Below are 20,543 nucleotides of genomic sequence, written 5' to 3' on the forward strand. Positions count from 1 at the left end.
GGCAAACCAAAAAAACTATTGAGAACAAACTCATGAATATCAGAGGGGAAGTGGATGAGAAGATGAGTTAAATAGCTGATGGGAATTTGGAGTACACTTGTGATGAGCTTTGGGTATTGTATGCAAGTGCTGAGTCACTATAATGTACACCTAAAACTAATATTATACTGTATGTTAACTAATGGGAATTTAAATAGAAACTTAAAATAAAAGTATTGTCACCCCCCCAAATAAAAATCCATGCAGACTTTGTGTTGTCTGCACATGCACTTTGTGTTGTCTGATATAGTAACATTTCCATTTCAATGACTAAATATTAAATTACAGTATATACAATATATTTTAGCATCCACAAGTTTAAATAAAAAGGCTATTTGTGTATTATTGGAATAAAGTAATATTGCTTATTCAGCTCAATATCGGTTATGTAAAATCTTTGTAATTATCCTTCACATTAGCATGTGTGGTTGCACAAAATTGTGTAGACAGCAGCTTCACTCGAAACACTAGAGTTCAAACCTAGTGTTTAAAATCATCTGCCCTATAGATTTTGGATTTGCCTAGCCAAGCCAGCATATACAATTGCATAAGCCAAATTCCTTGTGATCAAGTGAGCAATCTCTCTCTCCTCTCCTCTCCTCTCTATTACACTCTCTCCATATATAGATATAGATATGTGTGTATATAAGTCTCTGTATATGTTTGTATATATAATGTATATTTATAAATGTTATAATCCATGAAGTCAACAAATAGATTATTACCAGAATCCCAGAATACTCTTATGTGCTTTAGCACTTTTGAAAGCTCTTTCTTTCCTCAAAGTGGCAATCTCTCTGCCTATCCTGGCCTTTTTAATAATCAACATTTGTGTTACCCTACAGATTTCAGCCCCTAGATATCCACCTCTAAAATGTATATCTTAGTTGTGCTAATTTTTAAACAAATCGAAATTGAAGTATATTGGATGCATTTTTTTGCATAGCTTGCTTATTTCAGTCAATAATATATATTTGTGTAATGCATCCATGTTTTGAAATGAAATCATATTTATTGTGGTATAGTCTAATTTATATGAATTTATCAATATTTATTAATCCATTCACTCTTTTTTACATTTTACATCTGTTATAAGCAAGTCTGTTAGAACTCTACATGAATATATAGGGGATGCATAAAATATGAATTTCTGTTGAAAATATATACTTAATGTATATATATGTAGATGTATGTATATATGCACATATGTGTATAAATTTTATGCATGTATAGAAATATAATTTCAAGGTCTTAAGGAAAAATAAAATTCCTTTTTTTATTTTTTTTATTTTTTTTAAAGATTTTATTTATTTATTCATGAGAGACACAGAGAGAGAGGCGGAGACAGGCAGAGGGAGAGGGAGAAGCAGCCTCCATGCAGGAAGCCGGATGCGGGACTTGATCCCAGGTCTCCGGGATCACGCCCTGGGCTGAAGGCAGACGCTTAACTGCTGAGCCACCCAGGTGTCCCGTAATGTTTCGTTTTTAAATTGAAATATAATTTATATACCATAAAATTCATCATTTGTAGTATAATATTCACCGTTTTTTGTTTTTTTTTAAAGAGTTTATTTATTTATTCATGAAAGACACACGGAGAGAGAGGCAGAGACACAGGCAGAGGGAGAAGCAGGCTCCCTGAGAGGAGCCTGATGTGGGACTTGATTCTGGATCCTGGGATCATGCTCTGAGCCAAAGGCAGACGCTCAACCACTGAGCCACTCAGGCGCCCCACATTCACCGGTTTTTAATGTAGTAATAATTTTGTGCAACCATAAATCACAGTCAATTTTAGAATGTTTTCATCACTCAAAAGTAACCATGTATGCTTTAGCAATCTTACCAAGGTCCTCTTATCCCAATCCTACTGATAGGTAACTTTTCATTACACACATCACACATGCTTTTCATTCTTTCTATAGTTTTGTCCATTCTGGAAGTCTCATATATTATTGAATCAAGCAGTATATGAACTCGTGTCTGACTTTCTTCCACTGAGCATACAATTTTCAAGGTTCATCCATGCATGTGTGAGTACTTTACTCTTCCTATGACTGAACAATATTAATTTTTCCAGGAATACCACATCTTGTTTATCCATTTATCAGTTGATAGACATTTGGATTGTTTTCACTTTGTTCACATCATAATGTTGCTCTGATCATGTAAGTTGTCTGAACATTTGTTTTCAATTCTCTTGGGTTAAAGTTCATTTTAATTGGATACTGATGCATAATTTTTAAGAGTAATTATGTCAATTTCCACTGTCACTAACTAGATGAAATTTTCTATTACTATACATTCTCACCAAAACTTGCTATTTTGAGATTTAAATTTCACCGTTTGGTGAGTGTGTTAAGGTATCTCATGGATTTATTTTACACTTCAGTGATAACAAAAGAAGTTGAGCATATTTTATGTGCATATTGGCCATTCAGATTTCCTCATTTATGAAGTGCATATTCAATTATCTTGTCAAATATTTTCTACTGTGTAATTTTTTTAACTTACGAAAAATCTTTACATATTTGGAAACTAGTCCTTTGCTCATATGTGTTAAAATAATCTTTCCTACTGTCATTTGCTTATTTGCCCTATCTTTTGAGTATTAGTGTCATTCACCTCAATTACTTTAATTAATTATTTTTATGGTTGCTGTTTTCTATGCCTTATTAAATAAATTCAAATATGCAAAATATTTTTCAACATTACCATTAAAACTTTATATATTTTTTCTTTTTTATTTAGCTATTTGATACACAAAACTTTTTTTGTGTAGGATGAAAAGTAGTAATCCAATATTTTTCACCAATATTATTTAATAATTTCAACACAATTAATTGAAATATTAATTCCTGTTGAGCTGAAGTGCCACTTCAGTGCCCATGTAAGCATGACTGTTTCCATTTTCATTCTCATACACTAGTCTGTGTGTTTATACCTGCAGCAAGATCATACCTTCCTAATATATTTTGATATCTTACACAGGCATACCTCAGAGACACTGTGGGTTCAGTTCCAGACCACTGTAATGTCACAATAGATAGAGCAAATTTCCCAGTGCATATAAAAGTCATATTTATACTTCAACTGTAATCTATGACATGTGCAATAATGTGTCTATAAAAAGTATAAACCTTAATTTAAAATACTTTATTGATAAAAATATTAGCCATCATAAGATCTTTCAACAAGTCATAAACACTTATCACTGATCACTATTAACAAATATAATAGTGAAACGTTTTTAAATATTTGAGAATTACCAAAATGTGACACAGAGACTCAAAGTGAGAAAATGCTATTGGAAAAATGGTGCCAATAGACTTATTCAATGCATGATTGCTGCAAACCTCCAATTGGTTTGAAACAAAAAAATAAAAAATAAAAATAAAACAACATAGTATCTGTGAAGCAGAATAAAAAAATGCAAAATAAAACAAGGTTTGCCTGGGCAGCAAGTCAAGCAACTAGTTTTTGACCTTTTGTAGCTCTATTGAACTGTTTCATCAACTGGTCAAATTCTTCAATAAACACTTTTGAATTTTGATTGGGAATACATTGAATTTACATATTAATTTGGAGAGAATGTAAATTGCCAATATGGAGTTCCCCAGTTTATGAACACCTCACAAGTTTCCAAGTTTTGATTCATTCTTTAGTCCTTAAAAAATGGTTTTATACTTTTAATTGAGGGATTTTAAAACTTTATGGACTAGATCTGAAATAGTATCTTAATTTTTATGCTTCTCAAAGTAATCTCTCTTTCCAAATTTAATATTTTAACTATTAACATTTGCTTCAATTAAAAATATTGTTGGGATATATAGGTATAATCTTTGCATATTATTTTGGTATCCTTTAAAAAGGTTTAGAAACCTTTTTAAATTCTTTTCTGAATTGGAAAAGAATTCTTTAGACTATTTGATATTCTATCAAATATGTTATCATTTGCAAGTAATTAAAATTTTGTTTTTATTTTTCTTAGTACTGTTACTTTATTATTCCCTGTCTTATGGAACTGACTAGATTCCTTATTGCAAAATAATTAAAAGTGACAATGAATAGCAAAGTACATCTATAGGCCATTAAAGATGTAGGCTTGTAACTGGTGTACCACCATTTCTGTTGTTTAGAACAAGTAACCAAATTTGAGATTAAGGTGTTAGGAAGTAAATTCCATCTCTTTAGTGGGAAGGACTGGAATCCCACTGTCAAAGGTTATGGATAAAATGAAAAATTATGTGTTAAGGCCATTGATGCAATCTCAAACTGTATATTTCTTTTTACCAATTTTAAGAGGAGTTTTTTCATGTTTCACCATATAGCATATTTACTATAGATTGTGATTTTATTTATTATTTATTATTTAAGATTTTATTTATTTATTCATGAGAGACACAGAGAGAGAGAGGCAGAGACATAGGCACAGGGAGAAGCAGGATTCCCCATAGGGAGCCTGATGTGGGACTCGATCCCGGGACCCCAGGATCATAACCTGAGGCAAATGCAGAAGCTCAGCCACTGAGCCCCCCAGGTGCCCTAAATTGTGTTTTTATTAGATGGACTATCATCATCCCTTGGTTCCCTAGAAGGAATTCCTGAGACAGAGTCTGGGCATTCAGGATATTCTTGGTTATCAATGCATGTAAGGAAATTTAAAGGAAACAAGACTGAGCAGAGGTAGATAGATGTCAAACTGCACGTTCCTACTGTGGATGACTCAGTGGGATTCTCTACAGAGACATATCCTATCAAAGTTGTCTCACATAAGTCTAAGTCTCCTAGTTATTATACCCATACTGTGATCAGTCATTGGATAAGGGTTGTCCCAGGAATGCTGTTACCTTGGGTGAGGCAGCTCTCTGAACTTTGCCAAAATCTGAGAGATCTGAGAGTTGGAGGCAATCATCTGACATCATTTCTAGCTGCCGGAGCAGTGTGTGCTTTCTTGAAAGGGAATATGAGCAAACCATCTCTCACTCTGTAATACCTCTATTACTTTTAGAAAAATTGTTTCCTTTTCCCAGCTGACTAGGAATGTTAAATACCATCGAATTATTTTTAATACATAATAAAGTTTATCAATTTTGGAAAGTCATAATTTTTATTTAATTAGTTAAGGAAGTGAATTGAATTACTTTCTAAAATACACTGGACCTTGAATTCTTGGTATCAAAACATTTTTTTTTCTTCCACTTTAGTCTTTGAACAAATTCTGTATAATTTCTTCTTAGCTATTTTCCATTTAACCTACTGGTTCTCAGCCATGTATTATCTGCAGGTAAGCTTATCAAATGAGATTTTAGCTTTAATTGTTGTGCTTTTTACATATAGAAGCTTTTTGTTTTCTCTACAAGATTTTTTTTTTATAGTTCCTTATCTTCTAAGTATTTTGTCTGCTTGAACTACTTAATGCTATGACTTTCCTGCAGCCTTTGGAAGTAGGGAGGATGTAGATTTATTACTGGCTCCCTCTTATTCTGTGGAGATAGCCTTTTGTGTCCTAACTTTATGGGGCAGAAAGCACCTTATTAGAATTCTTGCTTAGGCAGACCTTGACATCTATCTCCTCACTTCCTGTCTCCTGCACACAATTTTGTCAAGTATAAACTTGAGGGCCATCAGTTGGACAAATGCTCTCAGAACAAAAGAAATCTATCCTCAACTTTGGGGGATATTGGTTTTACTTTAATATTAGTGTTTATCACATTACTAGCTCTCTGAGGATTTTTTTAAAATTTAAACATCTAATCTGCATTTTCAGATTTTTCAGTTGTTGTCAATGAAATAATTTAATTAAGATAGCCCTTCTAGCCATATTACTAGAAATTGAAGTCAAGCAATTATATAAAAATAATTATTTAAAGATTATAAAATGCAAATTCTATCCAAATGAACCTAATGGTATAAACAATAAATTCCTCTATCAAACTCCCTAAGAATGGGAAAACCAATGAATTGACATCACATGTGAGTTGCTTACAATATTCAAACACACTTGTATAAAGCACTTATGGGTGAAAATTGCAAATTTACTTCTTACTTATTTCAAATAGAGTATATATTGTTTATTTCTCCACATAGTAGAAAAATACTGGAAATGATTATTCTATATTTCTTATGGATCATTGCTTTTCAAAAGTAAAGTTTCAAAGTTGTGAGATTAATAAATCACAAATGGTATTTTTAATGAGAGTGATAAATATAGAATGAGATAAAATAGAACATATCAGAATACATTACACAAAGTAAGTACAAGAATTTTATATCATACCTTTGTTTCACCTAGATACAAATATGTATACTGGGGGGCACCTGGGTGGCTCAGTGGTTGAGTGTCTGTCTTCGGCTCAAGGCATAATCCCGGGATCCTGGGATCAAGTCTCACATCAGGCTCCCCTCAGGGAGCCTGCTCCCTCTGCCTATGTCTCTGCCTCTCTCTCTCTCTCATGAATAAATAAAATATTAAAAAATATGTATACTGGGACTTAAGGTAAAAGTATAGTTCCATACTCTGGGTCAAAAAAGTTTGAAAGTCATTGCAAGAGATTGTGAAGAGAATGAAAATAAAAAACCCATTCCATATATCTTGAAAGAAGACAATTTAATCTCATTTGAAACTATGGACAGGGGGGTACCTGGGTGGCCGGGTTGGTTAAGTGCTAGGCTCTTAATTTGGGCTCAGGTCATGACCTTAAGGTCCTGAGATCAAGCCCTCCATCAGGCTTCACACTCAGCAGGAAGTTTGCTTGAGGATTCTGTTTCTCTCTCTCCTTCTGTCCCTCCCCCCACTTGTGCATGCTCTTTCTTTCAAAAATAAATACATAAATCTTTAAAAAATAAAGCTATGGAGAATAAACTAAGCTGCATTTATAATATAACTAGCTTATTATAACTTCATTTTTTAGAGGAGTTAAAATAAAATGTAATATACCATGGAGATGTTAAGTAATCAAATTGTCAAGATTTAAATTTTACATATCTGTATTACCTTTGCTACTTTTACCTGATTTTCTACTACCATCGCTAAATAAGCAGTGGAAAGATTATGAAAAACTTAAACATCCAAATTTATTTTACCAAGGAAAACTAAACTAAAAAAAAAAGAAAACATCACTTCAGTTTTTGAGAAAAATATGACAGATAGGCTCAGCAAAATACTTTTGTACTCCTTGAGAATTTCATTTATGCAACATCATCTTCTCTGTTACTATAATTAGATTAAAATGATTATATTTGATTAGCTTATGTACTATATTTGGCATTTTCTAGCCTGAAAATTATCTTAATTTTGATATAAATTAGTTTTAAGAGAGTCAGAAACAAAGACAATTGTAAAAAAAAAAACAAAAAAAAAACAAAAAAAAACAAAGACAATTGTATTTTCACAGTGATATATATGATATACTCTGTGTATTGCACATCAGTAGTATAAAAATGCTAGGAACAGCAATTTTCCACTTACTCAATATAAGTAATGACTTTTACTGATTGTTCTGCATCCATCCAATGCACTGCACTACATTATATTTGTATAGCATATATAAGCACAGTTTATAATTTGTCAGCAGAAACTCATCTTGCAATTAGTTTGCTATACAGAGCTGACCTCATCAGTATTACCTGGAGAATGCCATCTAACATTGACAGCATTCTCTTAGTTAAAGATAGGAAGCTGTCAGGGTTTCCATTAAATTTATATTCCCAGAGGTTTGTAACTCTGCTTCTAAAAATGCCACAGGCATAAACTTAGCATGCAAGGTGTTAGCAAGGTAGTTTATTTTAAAAGGGAAGCTGTTTGTAAACTGTGAAAATGTCCTTCAAGTTTAAAAAGGCAGCCAGGCAGTCTGAATGTCCGCATAAGCATCTGTATTAATACCATCTCTGTGTTCCTAGCAATCCTGTTGATGTTAAAACCAGAGAGGGAGAATAATATAGCTACAGTTGACCGGAAATGTGACAGAGTTCAGTCAATTATTGTGTCTTCAACTGTCCATGTATGAGCTCACTAAGCTATGTTTTTTAATTTTAAGAATATCCCCAAATGAGAATACCAGACTGATATTGCACTGAGATGAAATTTGCCCTTTAAGAAACAATGGCATGGCTTCATGAAAGCAAAGAGTAGAATGATGACTGCTAGGGGCTGGGGTGGGGGCAATGGGGAAATATTGGGCAAATGGCACAGACTTTCAATTAGTTATAAGATAAATAAGTTCTGAAGATCTAATATTCAGTAAGTAGATTATAATTAATAATACTGTATTGTATAGTTGAAATTGCTGAGTAGATCATACATATTCTCACTTAAAAAAAAAAGAAAACTACCACAAAAAGAAAGATATGGATTTTAATCTTTTAGTCCTAGATCTAACACTTACTGTCAGCTAGTGAAAATTGAATTAATATAAACCTTAATTAACTAAAACCATAAAGTAAGAATAATGATAATGTCTTGCCAAAAATATTTGGACTGAGTTCTGAAAAATAAGGCATGTAAAATTTACAAGCTAGAAAGTGTAATGTTAACATTATGACCCAGGACATTCCAAGCAAGATGCCTAATATAGATTTCTATTGCCTAAGTGGAAGACACTGATATTGTTGGAGTTCAGTGGTATTGCTTGTGAAGAAGAAGGCTTAAGACATTCCTTTATTTTGGTTTTGATAATTTCAAGAAAGAGATTTTGTTTATTTGTTTATTGGTAAATGTTTCTATCAGAACCCCTAATGTCCACATTTCTTAACCTTCTAATTATGGAAGTCATGTGGGGACATCTGACCAGAACAGAGCTAATAGTCACAAGATTTACTGTCCTAACTGAAGTAATCAAAAAACAAAAAGCATAGGATAATAGTTTTCAAGATAATGGACATCAATCACTAAAGGAGAGTGATTCCATGGAGAATAGAAATAAACAAGGAGAGCTATACCATTGTTATACTATTGTCTCGGTTTACTAATGACAAAGTTTCCAAGCTGTAATACAGAAAAGGGGGACAAAAGTAGAGCCCAGTAATCTCTCTGAACTGAAAATATGAAACTAAGAGTCTGGAGAAAACAAGACCATTACATCCACAAGGCAGATTATGGGATATAGAGAGCAACATAGAAAACCATAGAAATATAAAATGGTCCTTATCAGTATTAAGAAGACTATTGACCCAAACATTTGTACAATGAAACTACATTGGAGAATCACGCAAAAAGATTATCAGGAACAACACTCAGAGCTCACATGAGACTAAGAAAGTACCGATGTCCAATAGCCAGGTGAGAATATTTTAAATTCTCAAAGCATTGAGTAGAATACTCTTAAGTTTCTTGACTCTGTAGTGGATACTAAATAAATCTGGAATAAAAACTGCTTGTATCTAACAAATTTTTTAAAAGCAAAACCTAAAGAGACCAAACCATTTCAAATGAACTGTGTCACACAATAGTACTCAAGAATATTTATGAGGGGGATACCTGGGTGGCTCAGTGGTTGGGTCTGCCTTTGGTTCAGGGCATGATCCCGGGGTTCCAAGATGGAGTCCCACATCAGGCTTCCTGCATGGAGCCTGCTTCTCCCTCTGCCTGTGTCTCTCCCTTTCTCTGTGTGTGTGTCTCATGAATAAATAAAATCTTTTTTTAAAAAAAAGAATATTTATGAGGGAACAAATACATATAACCTTCAACCAAAATTACCAAACATACAGAGACAAGGGAATATTATCTATAATAAAAAAAAGAAAAGAAAAATCAGTCAAAACTGACTCGGAGCTTTTACAGATAATTAGAACAGTAGGTGAAGACAATAAAAGTTATTAAAACCTAACTATATTCCACATATACAAAAACTTAAGTAGACATGTTGAAGGTATAAAAACCTTACTAACTACTAGAGATACAAATGCCAACTTCTGAGATGCAATTGTTATGGATAGAATAGATGGCAGATTAATTATTGCAGAAGAAAATGTTAGTTGAAAACATTTCTTGAGACTTTCTGAAAGTTTAAAAAAAGACGTAAAAATCAATAAAATTGGAAAAGAGCATAAAGGCAATAAAATGCTTGAAGGAGAGAGGAGAAATTGATAGAAAAATAATTTAAGGAAATGTGATTTTTTCCAAATTCAATGAAAATTATGAACACACAGATCCAAAAAGTTCAATGAATCCCAAACGCAAAATTCAAACTAAATTGCAGGAAGGTACATTGTAGTCAAATTGCATAAAAACAGTGATAAGGAAAAAAAATTAAATAGCCAGAGAAAAATCTATTGCAAAGGTCAAAAAGAAAGCAGATTTCTTGCCAGGAACATTGTAATTGAGCTGATAGTGGAGCAATATCTTTAAATAATGAAAGGAGAAAACTATATCAACATAGAATTCTACAGACCTCTCTAATATTTTTTAATAATGAAAGCAAATATAGCATTTTCAAAATACAAAAGTTGAAAAAAATCAATCCCTGTCAGGTATGCTCTACAAGAAATGTTAAAGGTATCCTTCAGTCAAAAGGAAAAGTATACCAGGTGTAAATATGGATACCAAATAAGGAAAAAGTAGCAAGATAAATGATAATTATGTGTAGTTGAAAGCAATATACATATCATTTAAGTATCTTTAAGAGATGAATTATTGTTTAAACAAAAATAATAAGATACTCTGGAGTTAACATATTTATGTACATAAAATGTAGGTAAGCAGTAACATAAACATGTAAAAGAGGGAAATAGAATATTCTTGAAATATTCTTATGCTATACATATGATAATACATTTGCATGTAAGATGTGTTAACTTAGAGGTATACACTATAAAGTATAAAGTACCATTGAAATAAAAAAATAACTGCAACTAACAAACCAACAATAGAAAATAACTATAAAAATACTCAATCCGGGATCCCTGGGTGGCGCAGCAGTTTGGCGCCTGCCTTTGGCCCAGGGCGCGATCCTGGAGACCCGGGATCGAATCCCACATCAGGCTTCCGGTGCATGGAGCCTGCTTCTCCCTCTGCCTGTGTCTCTGCCTCTCTCTCTCTCTGTGACTGTCATAAATAAATAACAAAATTTAAAAAAAAATACTCAATCCAAAAGACAGCAAGAAAAAAAAAGAACAACAAAAGAGGGAAAAAAGATAAAAAAAGACAGCAAGAAAAAAAGGAAAAAATATTTAAAACAACTACTAAAAAACAGAAAAATGATAGACTTAACCTAACCACACCAATAGCAACATTAGATGTCATTGGCTCAAAATCTCCAATTAGAAAAAACAGATTCTCAAACTGAATGAAAGCAAGAAGAAACTCTGCTACCTTTAACACACACACCTGAGATATAAGGAAAGAAATGGATTAAAAGTAAAAACACAGAAAAGCTATAGCATGCTTTAATCAAAAGAAAGCTGGAGTGGCTATATTATCAGATAAAATAGATTTCAGAGCATAATGCCACCAGGGGCAAAGCAAATCATTTTGTAATGAAAAAGTAGGTAAAAGTAATTAAAAATCATAAGTGTATATGCACTCATTAACAGACTTTCCAAATACATGAGCAAAAACAAACGAGATGTATGTCAACATATTTCTGTAGCTTGTTTCCAATATTGGTAAAAACAGTGGACAGGATATCAGTAAAGATGCAGATAAACTGAATAGCATTATCAACCAAATTGGCCTAAATGATATTTATTCAACACTCCATAAAACCACAGAAGAATATCCTACATTTTTTTTGCAAGTATGCATGAAATATTTACCAATATAATAAATATATACTGGGTCACAAAATAAATCTCAATAACATTAAAAAGTTTCTATTTATATATTCTATCAGATATATTCTGTGACCTCATGGTACTAAATTAAAAATCAACATATCTTTAAGATATCTCCCATAAATATTTGAAAAAGAGATAATACAGTTATAATTAAGCCATTATTCAATTTAAAAAATATTTTGAACTGAATGAAAATAATACATTATATCAAAATTTGTTGGATGTTGTTAAAACATACCTTAGGAAAAATTTATAGCACAAAACGTATTGTAGAAATGCACATAAAGGCACAAGGTCTCATAGCAATAACATCTATACCTTGGGAAACTAGAAAATAAATTTTAAATGCAACCTAAAGTAAACAGTAAAATGGAAATAATAAAAATCAGAGGAAAAATCAATAAAATGAAATTTAGAAAAAGAAAAGCCAAAAACTTATAACTTTGAGAAGACCAATAACATTGATAAACTTTTAGCTAAATACTAAGGAAAAAGTAGGAACACAAAAACCAATGCCAGAAATGAACGATATTACATCCCTCCATATTCTAAAGCCTGAAGAGGATGATAAATAATTATGAAAATCATGGCGAATTCTTACTAACTTTAAGAAAAATATTATAACACCAATTCCACACAGAATATTTTTTAGAAATTTGCAGAATAATGAGTATTTCTCAGTTCATTTTAAAACACCTAAATTACCTTAATACCAATCACAGAAACAGATTAGGAGATAACAAATTACTATTATCCCACGTAAATATAAATTTAAGGGATATAAACTGCTTTAGCAAATTGAATCCATCAATATAAGGAAAATATATCAAGACCAAGCAGGATTTATCCCAGTAATGAAAAGTTGATTTAGTAGTCAAAAGTAATGTAATTTATCATATTATCGAACTTAACATAAAAACAATGTGATAATTTTAAGAGACACAGAAAAAGCACTTGACAAAATCCAACATTTATTCTTGCTATAAAATATCAGCAACTTAGAAATACAAAAGAATACTCTCTTTCTAATAAACTATATCTTTAAAAAATTCTATAATGAATGACTGCTTAATGGTGAATGTTAGTGATCTCTCTACAAGATCAAGAGAAAAGAAAGGTTTTCCCCTCTCTATACTTCTCATTAATTTTGAACTGGAGATTATACCCATTTCAATTTGAAAAAAAGTCATACTGATTAGGAAGGAAGAAATAAATGTTACTCATATACTACCTGAATATCAATGTAGAAATACAATGGACTCTTAAAACAAATAACAAACAACAAAGCCTACAACTATTAAGTTAATTCAGCAAATTTGTAGTATCAATATAGAAAAATCAAATGTTTGCTATGTAGTACTAAGGAACAACCTCGAACTGAATTATAAAAAAATAACAAGTATATGAAATACTTAGTGATAAATATGATGAAAGATATGCTAAACCTGGACACTTAAAAAGGACAAAACTTTGCTGAGAGAAATGAAACAGAGACTAAATTAATACAATTTTGTCATGAGGCTGAAGACTCTGTATTTTTAAAATATCAATTCACCCCGAAATGGTCTATAGCTATATGGGAAATTTCAATCAAAATCCTGCAGGCAAGGGCAGCCCCAGTGGCACAGCAGTTTAGTGCTGCTGGCAGCCCAGGATGTGATCCTGGAGACCTGTGATCAAGTCCCACCTCAGGCTCTCTGCATGTAGCCTGCTTCTCCCTCTGCCTGTGTCTCTGCGTCTCTCTCTCTGTCTCTCATGAATAAATAAATAAAATCTTTAAAAAAAAAATCCTGCAGGCTGCCCAACAAACATAAGAAAAGATGTTCAACATCACTAATCATAAGAAAATTGAAAATCAAGACTCCAATGGGGGTTGGGAATGGAGCAGACAGTCAACTGAACAGGTTTGGCCTATTTATGGAGCCTGTAAATGAGCTAAAAGAGAAGGACAATAAGTCTTTGAATACTGGGGACATTGATGGCACACTACAGTGCTCCACTGAAGCCATTAAGTTAGATCCCCAGAACCAGGTGCTCTACTGCAATTGCTCAGCAGCCTCCACCAAGAAAGGTGACTACCAGAAGGCTTATGAGGATGGCTGCAAAACCGTTGACTTAAAGCCTGACTGGGGAAATCCGTGCTATTCGTGGAAAGCAGCAGCTCTCAAGTTCTTAAATTGATTTGAAAAAGCCTAACAAACCTACAAATATGGTTTAAAACATGAAGTAAATAATCCTCACCTCAAAGAGAGCTTACAGAATATGGAGGCCCAGTTGGTAGCACAGAAATACATGAATCCTTTTAACATGCCCAATCTATACCAGAACTTGGAGAGTGATCCCAGGACAAGAACACTGTTCTCTGGTCCTACCTTCTGGAGGGTGAGAGAGCAACTAGGAAACAAGCCATCTGACCTCAGCACAAAACTGCAAGATCCCCAGATCAAGACTACTCTCAGTGTCCTGTTGGGAGTCGAGCTGGACAATATGGATGAGGAGGAAGTTGGAACACCTCCCCCACCTTCTCCTCCTAAGAAAGACACCAAGCCAGAGCCAATGGAGAAGATATTCCAGAGAATAAGAAGTAAGTGCTGAAAGAGAAAGAGTTGGGGAATGAGGCCTACAAAAAGATGGACTTTGACACAGCCTTGAAGCACCATGACAGAGCCAAGGACCTGGACTTCACAACGTGACTTATATGACCAATCAAGTAGCCATGTACTTTGAGAAAGGCCACTGAAGTAAATGCTGGGAACTTTGTGAGAAGGTTATCTCAGTGGGGCAAAAAAATTGAGAAGACTATTGACAGATTGCCAAAACTTATGCTCAAATTGGCAACTCCTACTTCAAAGAAGGAAAGTACAAGGATGCCATCCATTCCTATAACAAGTCTTTGGCAGAGCACTGAACCCCAGATGTGCTCAAGACATGTCAACAGGTGGAGAAAATTCTGAAAGAGCAGGAGTGGCTGGCCTATATAAACCCCAACCTGGCCTTAGAGGAGAAGAACAAAGCCAAGGTATATTCTCAGAAAGGGGACTATTCCCAGTTCATGAAGTATTATACAGATGCCATCAAACTGAATCCAAAAGATGCCAAATTGTACAGCAATCGAGCTGCCTGCTACAACAAACTCCTGGAGTTTCAGCAGCGCTCAAGGATTGTGAGGAAAATATCCAGCTAGAGTCAACCTTCATCAAGGGTTACACACAGAAAGCAGGTCACTGGAAGCAATGAAGGACTACACAAAAGCCATGGACGTCTAACAGAAGGTGTTAGATTTGGACTCCAAGTGTAAGGAGGTGACAGACAGCTACCAAGTCTGTATGATGTCCCAGTACAAGTGTCATGATAGCCCCAAAGATGTGAAGTGAAGGGCCATGGCCAACCTTGAGGTGTAGTAGATAATGAGTGGCCCGGCTCATCCTGGAACAGAGACAGAAGGACCTCCAGGTGCTCAGAGAAATTTAAAGAATCTTGTAATAGTGCAGAAGATCCAGAAGCTGATGGCTATGGGTCTGATTGCAATTCGGTGATGACTTGCTCATCATTGCCTTCCCTTCACACTCATGTGGAAAGAGGAGCTGGGACTGTGACAAGGAGCACAAAGCAGAGAAGAGAGAAGGGGAAAGTGAACAACTTCTCTCTCTATATTTATATGGATGTATGTGGAAGATACAGAGACTTGTACTTGAATTACTCACACTGCCACTACCTCTGGGCCCAGCACATGCACGATCTCTTCAGCTGCCCTTAGATTCTCTGTTCCCTTCCCCATCCTCAGTCACTCCCTAAGCTGCTCTCCCATAGTTAGTTATTTTTTTAGTTGGGGCAGAGTGCATGTAAGGGGAGGGGAGGTTATTATTCCTAGACCTCAGGTCCCAACTGTCTTCACATTGTTAACTTCAAGTGCTCTTCTCCAATAAAGCAAGCCAGTTAGGCATGTTTATTAAAAACAAAACAAACAAACAAAAAAACAATTCATCTCAAACCCATGAGGATAGTCACTATCAAAAGAAGAGAAAAATAACAAATTTGGTGAGGATGTGAAGACATTGGAACCCTTATGTGCTGTTGGTAAGAATGTAAAATGGTGCAGTCATTATGGAAACAGCATAGAGATTTCCTCAAAAATTAAAAATAGAATTGCCATATGATTCAACAATTCCACTTCTAGGTATATTTCCAAAAGAATTTAAATAGGATTTCAAAGGATTTTTGCATACTCATGTTCAGTGCATCATTATTCACAATAGCCAAGTGGTAGAGGCAATTCAAGTGTCCATCAACAGATGAATGGATAAAGAGAATATGGTATATACACACAGCAGACTATTAGACAACGTTAAGAAAGAAGGAAATCTTGTCACATGCTACATTGTGGAAGAACATTGAGGATATTATGCTAAGTGAAATAAGGTCACAAAAGGACCGCTACTGTATAACGCTGTTGATATGAAGTATCTTCAGTCAAAATCATAAAAACAAAGTCGGTGATTGTCAAAGTTTGGTGGGAAAGGAGATTTAATGGGTGTAGAATTATAATTTCTCAAAATGAAAAAGTTTTAGATATCAGCTGTGCAAGAATGTGAGTATATTTAATACTACTGAACTGTAGAATTAAAAGATAGTAGATTTAATGCCATGCTTTTTGTTGTTGTTGCCATATACACACTCATACACACACATACACCTAACAAGATATTTTTGTAGAACTTGATAAGGCTATTACAAAAATTGATATGGAAATGTAAAGAACTTAATAAAATCAACTTGAAAAATAAATCTAGAGGGAGACCTGGATGGCTTAGTGGTTGAGTGTCTGCCTTTGGCTCAGGGCATGATCCCAGCGTCCAGGATCAAGTCCCACATTGGGCTCCTTGCAAGGAGCCTGCTTCTCCCTCTGCCTATGTCTCTTCCTCTCTCTCTCTCTCTGTGTTTCTCATGAATAAATAAAGAAAATCTTTTAAAAAAGAGAGAAACAAAGAAAGAACTAGAACTAGAAAGCTACCTGATTTCAAGGTAAAGGCTACCTCAAAATTTAACCTGAGTCTACGGTGATCAAGGCAATATAGTTTTATTACAAAGAGATGACTAGATCCAGATAACAAAGAATCTGAAAAAAGTTACAGATATATATGGAGGACTGATTTTTGACAAAGGTACAATTCAGTGGAGATAAGGTAGTTTTATTTTCAACAAATGGTGCTGGAATAATGGGAAGTCCATTTGAATATAAAAAAACAACTTTAAAACATACCTCACAGTTTATAAAACATTTAGTCATAGCTGAAAGTAGACTTAAATGGACAACCAAAAACTATAGTATTTCCAAAAGAAAAGAAAATAAGTAAGTTTAGTGAACTTGGATTCATTAATATTGAAAATATCTGCTAAACAAAAGTTGGATAATGTTAAAAGAATGATAAGACAATCCACAGACTGGGAGAAAACATTGGCAAAATATATCTACTAAAGGACTTGCATAGTCAGTATATAAAGAACTCTCAGAATTCAACAATAAGGATATAAACAACTAAGAAGAAAATAGTCAAAATATTTGAATAGATGCATCACCAAAAAAGAAATACTGATGGCAAATACACATTTAAAAAGATGCCTAATTTGATTAGTGATAGGAAAACTAAATTTAAAATCACAAGGGAAAAAAAATCACAAGGAGATATCACTATCGACTAGAATAGCTAAAGAAAAACAACTGACCATAGCAAGTGTCTAGAGAGGAGGAAGAACTAGAACTCTCACTTATTACCAGTGGAAATATAACATGATACAATCACTTTGGGAAGTCTTTTAGTGGTTTATTATAAACTTAAACATACAAACATTCTTCTAAGTATTTAAGAAAAAAGAAAGCATAGAGCCAGACCTCTAATAAATCTTCATAGTAGTTTTGTTTGTTATAGCCCTAAATGGAAAACAGCCCCAATGTCCACCAACAGGTAATTGTAAGAACAAGTTGTTGTATATACATATAATGAAATACTACTCAGCTACAAATAGGAATGAACTGTTGATATGTGCCAGTACATTGATGGATCTCAAGGAAAAGAAGTCTGACAAAAAATGGAATGCATGCTCAGTGATTCTGTGTATATAAAATTTTGGAAAGTACAAATAAAGCTCTAGTGACAGAGATCGGTGGTTGCCTGGAAATGAGGAGTATATGTTTGATGGGCAGGAGCACAAGAATACATAGGGTCATGAGGGAATATTTTAGGTTGATAGATATGTTCATTATCTGGATTGTAGTGTTTGCTTCATGAGAGTATACATATGTCAAAATGTATTGTCAACCTTAAACATAAAACTGTCAGTTATTCTACCAGCAAAAATGAGTTTACTTGGGAATAGGAGGAAATTGCAATTTGGGGACAAGCAAAGTATGGCAAAATCATAGGTAAGTCCAGAGAACAAAGGAGAGGATTGTTTTTTTACGGAGAAAATGGGTGAGTTTTATAAACAAAAAGTCCATTGACATAAACTGGGAATTCAGAGAACGGTAGCTACGCACTGGCTTTGTTTTTAATATTTCTCTCATTGGCTGGACTGTTGCCAGGGGAAGAGGAATCCTTTCTCCCTCCTGCTAGAGTAGTAAAATAGTAGTTAAAATAGTAGTGACTTACAAGAGATTCCTTTCCTTTTTGGGTCAGCAATTGTTGACATGTGAAGTCTCCCCCTTCTGATCTCCCCATTCTATCTAGTGATGTTTTCTACTATTATTTTTTATAGTATCAAATTGTATGCTTTAATTACATGCATTAATTATTTGTCAATTATACCTCAATAAATTAGCACAGAAATAATACAGCTCATCCTCTCCATAAAATAAAATTAGTGATTCATGGTAGTAAAATTACAGAAGTGCTGAATCTGGCTGATATTTTGGGTTATTTTTATTATTGTTGTTTGATTGTTTTTGATGGTATTCAGTTTTTCCTTTTTCCTTTTCTCAAAGATAAACTGTAAGTTAAAGTATCTGTATGCTTCACCTTTGCTTGCTTGCTGAACCAGATTTAACTATCATCATTTCTTAGTAAATGCCACAAGTCTATTATAAAGTTTTGTGCTGTGCATTATATATATTCATTAGTTTCCAAAAAACTCAGTGAATATTGTGTGTATATGTTTCTTTGTGAACATGCAATATTATTTTTAAAAGCCAGTAAAAAAAAGATATGCATAAAGGGAAGAAGGAAGAGGAAGAAAAAAATGTAGGTAGTACTTGCTAAATATTTGATAAATCCAAATAATTGAAGTTACTTTCTCTTGAAAGCTAAATTACTGAAGACTATATTTTCTGTATTTAATAAAGGCCTAGTTTGTTTTAATTGTGGTAATATGCCTATAACATAAAATTTATTATTTTAATGATAAAATTGATGATTTTAGTAATAACATTTAATAAGAATGTTATTATTCTTATAATAACAGAATGCCACATTTTCTCTATTCATTCATCAATGGTTTATCTGAGTTGTTTCTAGTTCTTTCCTTTTGTAAACAGTGCTGCTATAAATATTGGTATATAAATACCTGGTAGAATTATTACTTTCAGTTCTTTGGGTCCGTTCCCAAAAGTAGAATTGCTCATATAGTAATAGCTTCATATGGTAATTCTACGTTTTATTTTTTGAGGAACCACTATTCTGATTTTCACAGCAGCTGCACCACTTACATTCCTACCAGCAATCTACAAGTGTTCCAATTTCTGTATATCCTTGCCAATACTTTTTTTTCTGATTTTTTTATAGCCATCCTAATGGCTGTGAAGTGGTATCTCATTGTGATTTTGATTTGCATTTCTCTAATAATTAGTCGTGTTGGGCTTCTTTTCATGTGCTTATTAACATTTGTATGCTTCTTTGAAGAAATGTCTATTCAAGTTTTTTGCCTATTTTTGAAATAGATTTTTATTGTTGGATTTTAGGGGTTCTTTATACGTTCTATACAGTGATTCTATTAATCACCTCTCAGATATGTGATTTGCAAATATTTTCCCATTTTGTGCAGATTTAACTCTTAGTAATTGGATCACTCTTGAGCTTACTATAGGCCTCAAGTGCCTATTTTTTTTCTCTCCCAGATTTTGTCCCTTCTCTTTTGTGGCCTTTATACTTTTCTTCTTCATGACTAGAAATGTTTTAAATAGATAATGGAACAATTTAGTTCAGACTCAAAGAATCTTGCACTCTTTGCTCACACCTAATCAACAGCAACAACTTTGGACAGTATACTTACTATAGAAAGAAAGAAGTATAAATAAGTCAAATTTCTCTATAAATTTTGCAAGGGCCTATAGTTGCCTATTAGAACAATTTCATTCATTTTCTTCAATTGTACTATTTTTCATTATTGTACTATTCTTTCCAAATGTATAAAATTCATGAGCACATTTACTTGCATGCTCTGTTTCATCAAAGTTCTTTTATAACATTCTTAGTATAAAATTTTCTATTGCTTTCAATGATTTCCTTAAGCCATGCTTCCTCTAAATTTTTTCTCAGAACAGATTTGTTGAGCCATTTCTATGAGCCCAGAATCTTGGAAGGTATGGACAATTGAATAGAGCACAAAGTGTATTCTTAAGAAGCTGTTTGTCTTAAAACAATTGGGGTACAATGAAACAGACATGGAATAAAGCAAATAATATCTTTAAATGCCCACTGTGGAGCACAGTATGATGTATGATAAGGAAGGTGAATTTTGAT

General features: G+C 33.4%; 1 pseudogene; it reads left to right on the forward strand.

Moving 5' to 3' along the window:
• Positions 1-13,728: 13,728 nt before the first annotated feature.
• Positions 13,729-15,347, forward strand: LOC140608331 (stress-induced-phosphoprotein 1-like; annotated as a pseudogene).
• Positions 15,348-20,543: the final 5,196 nt, after the last annotated feature.

Source organism: Canis lupus, chromosome 17 (genome assembly GCF_048164855.1).
Source record: "Canis lupus baileyi chromosome 17, mCanLup2.hap1, whole genome shotgun sequence".
NCBI lineage: Eukaryota > Metazoa > Chordata > Mammalia > Carnivora > Canidae > Canis > Canis lupus.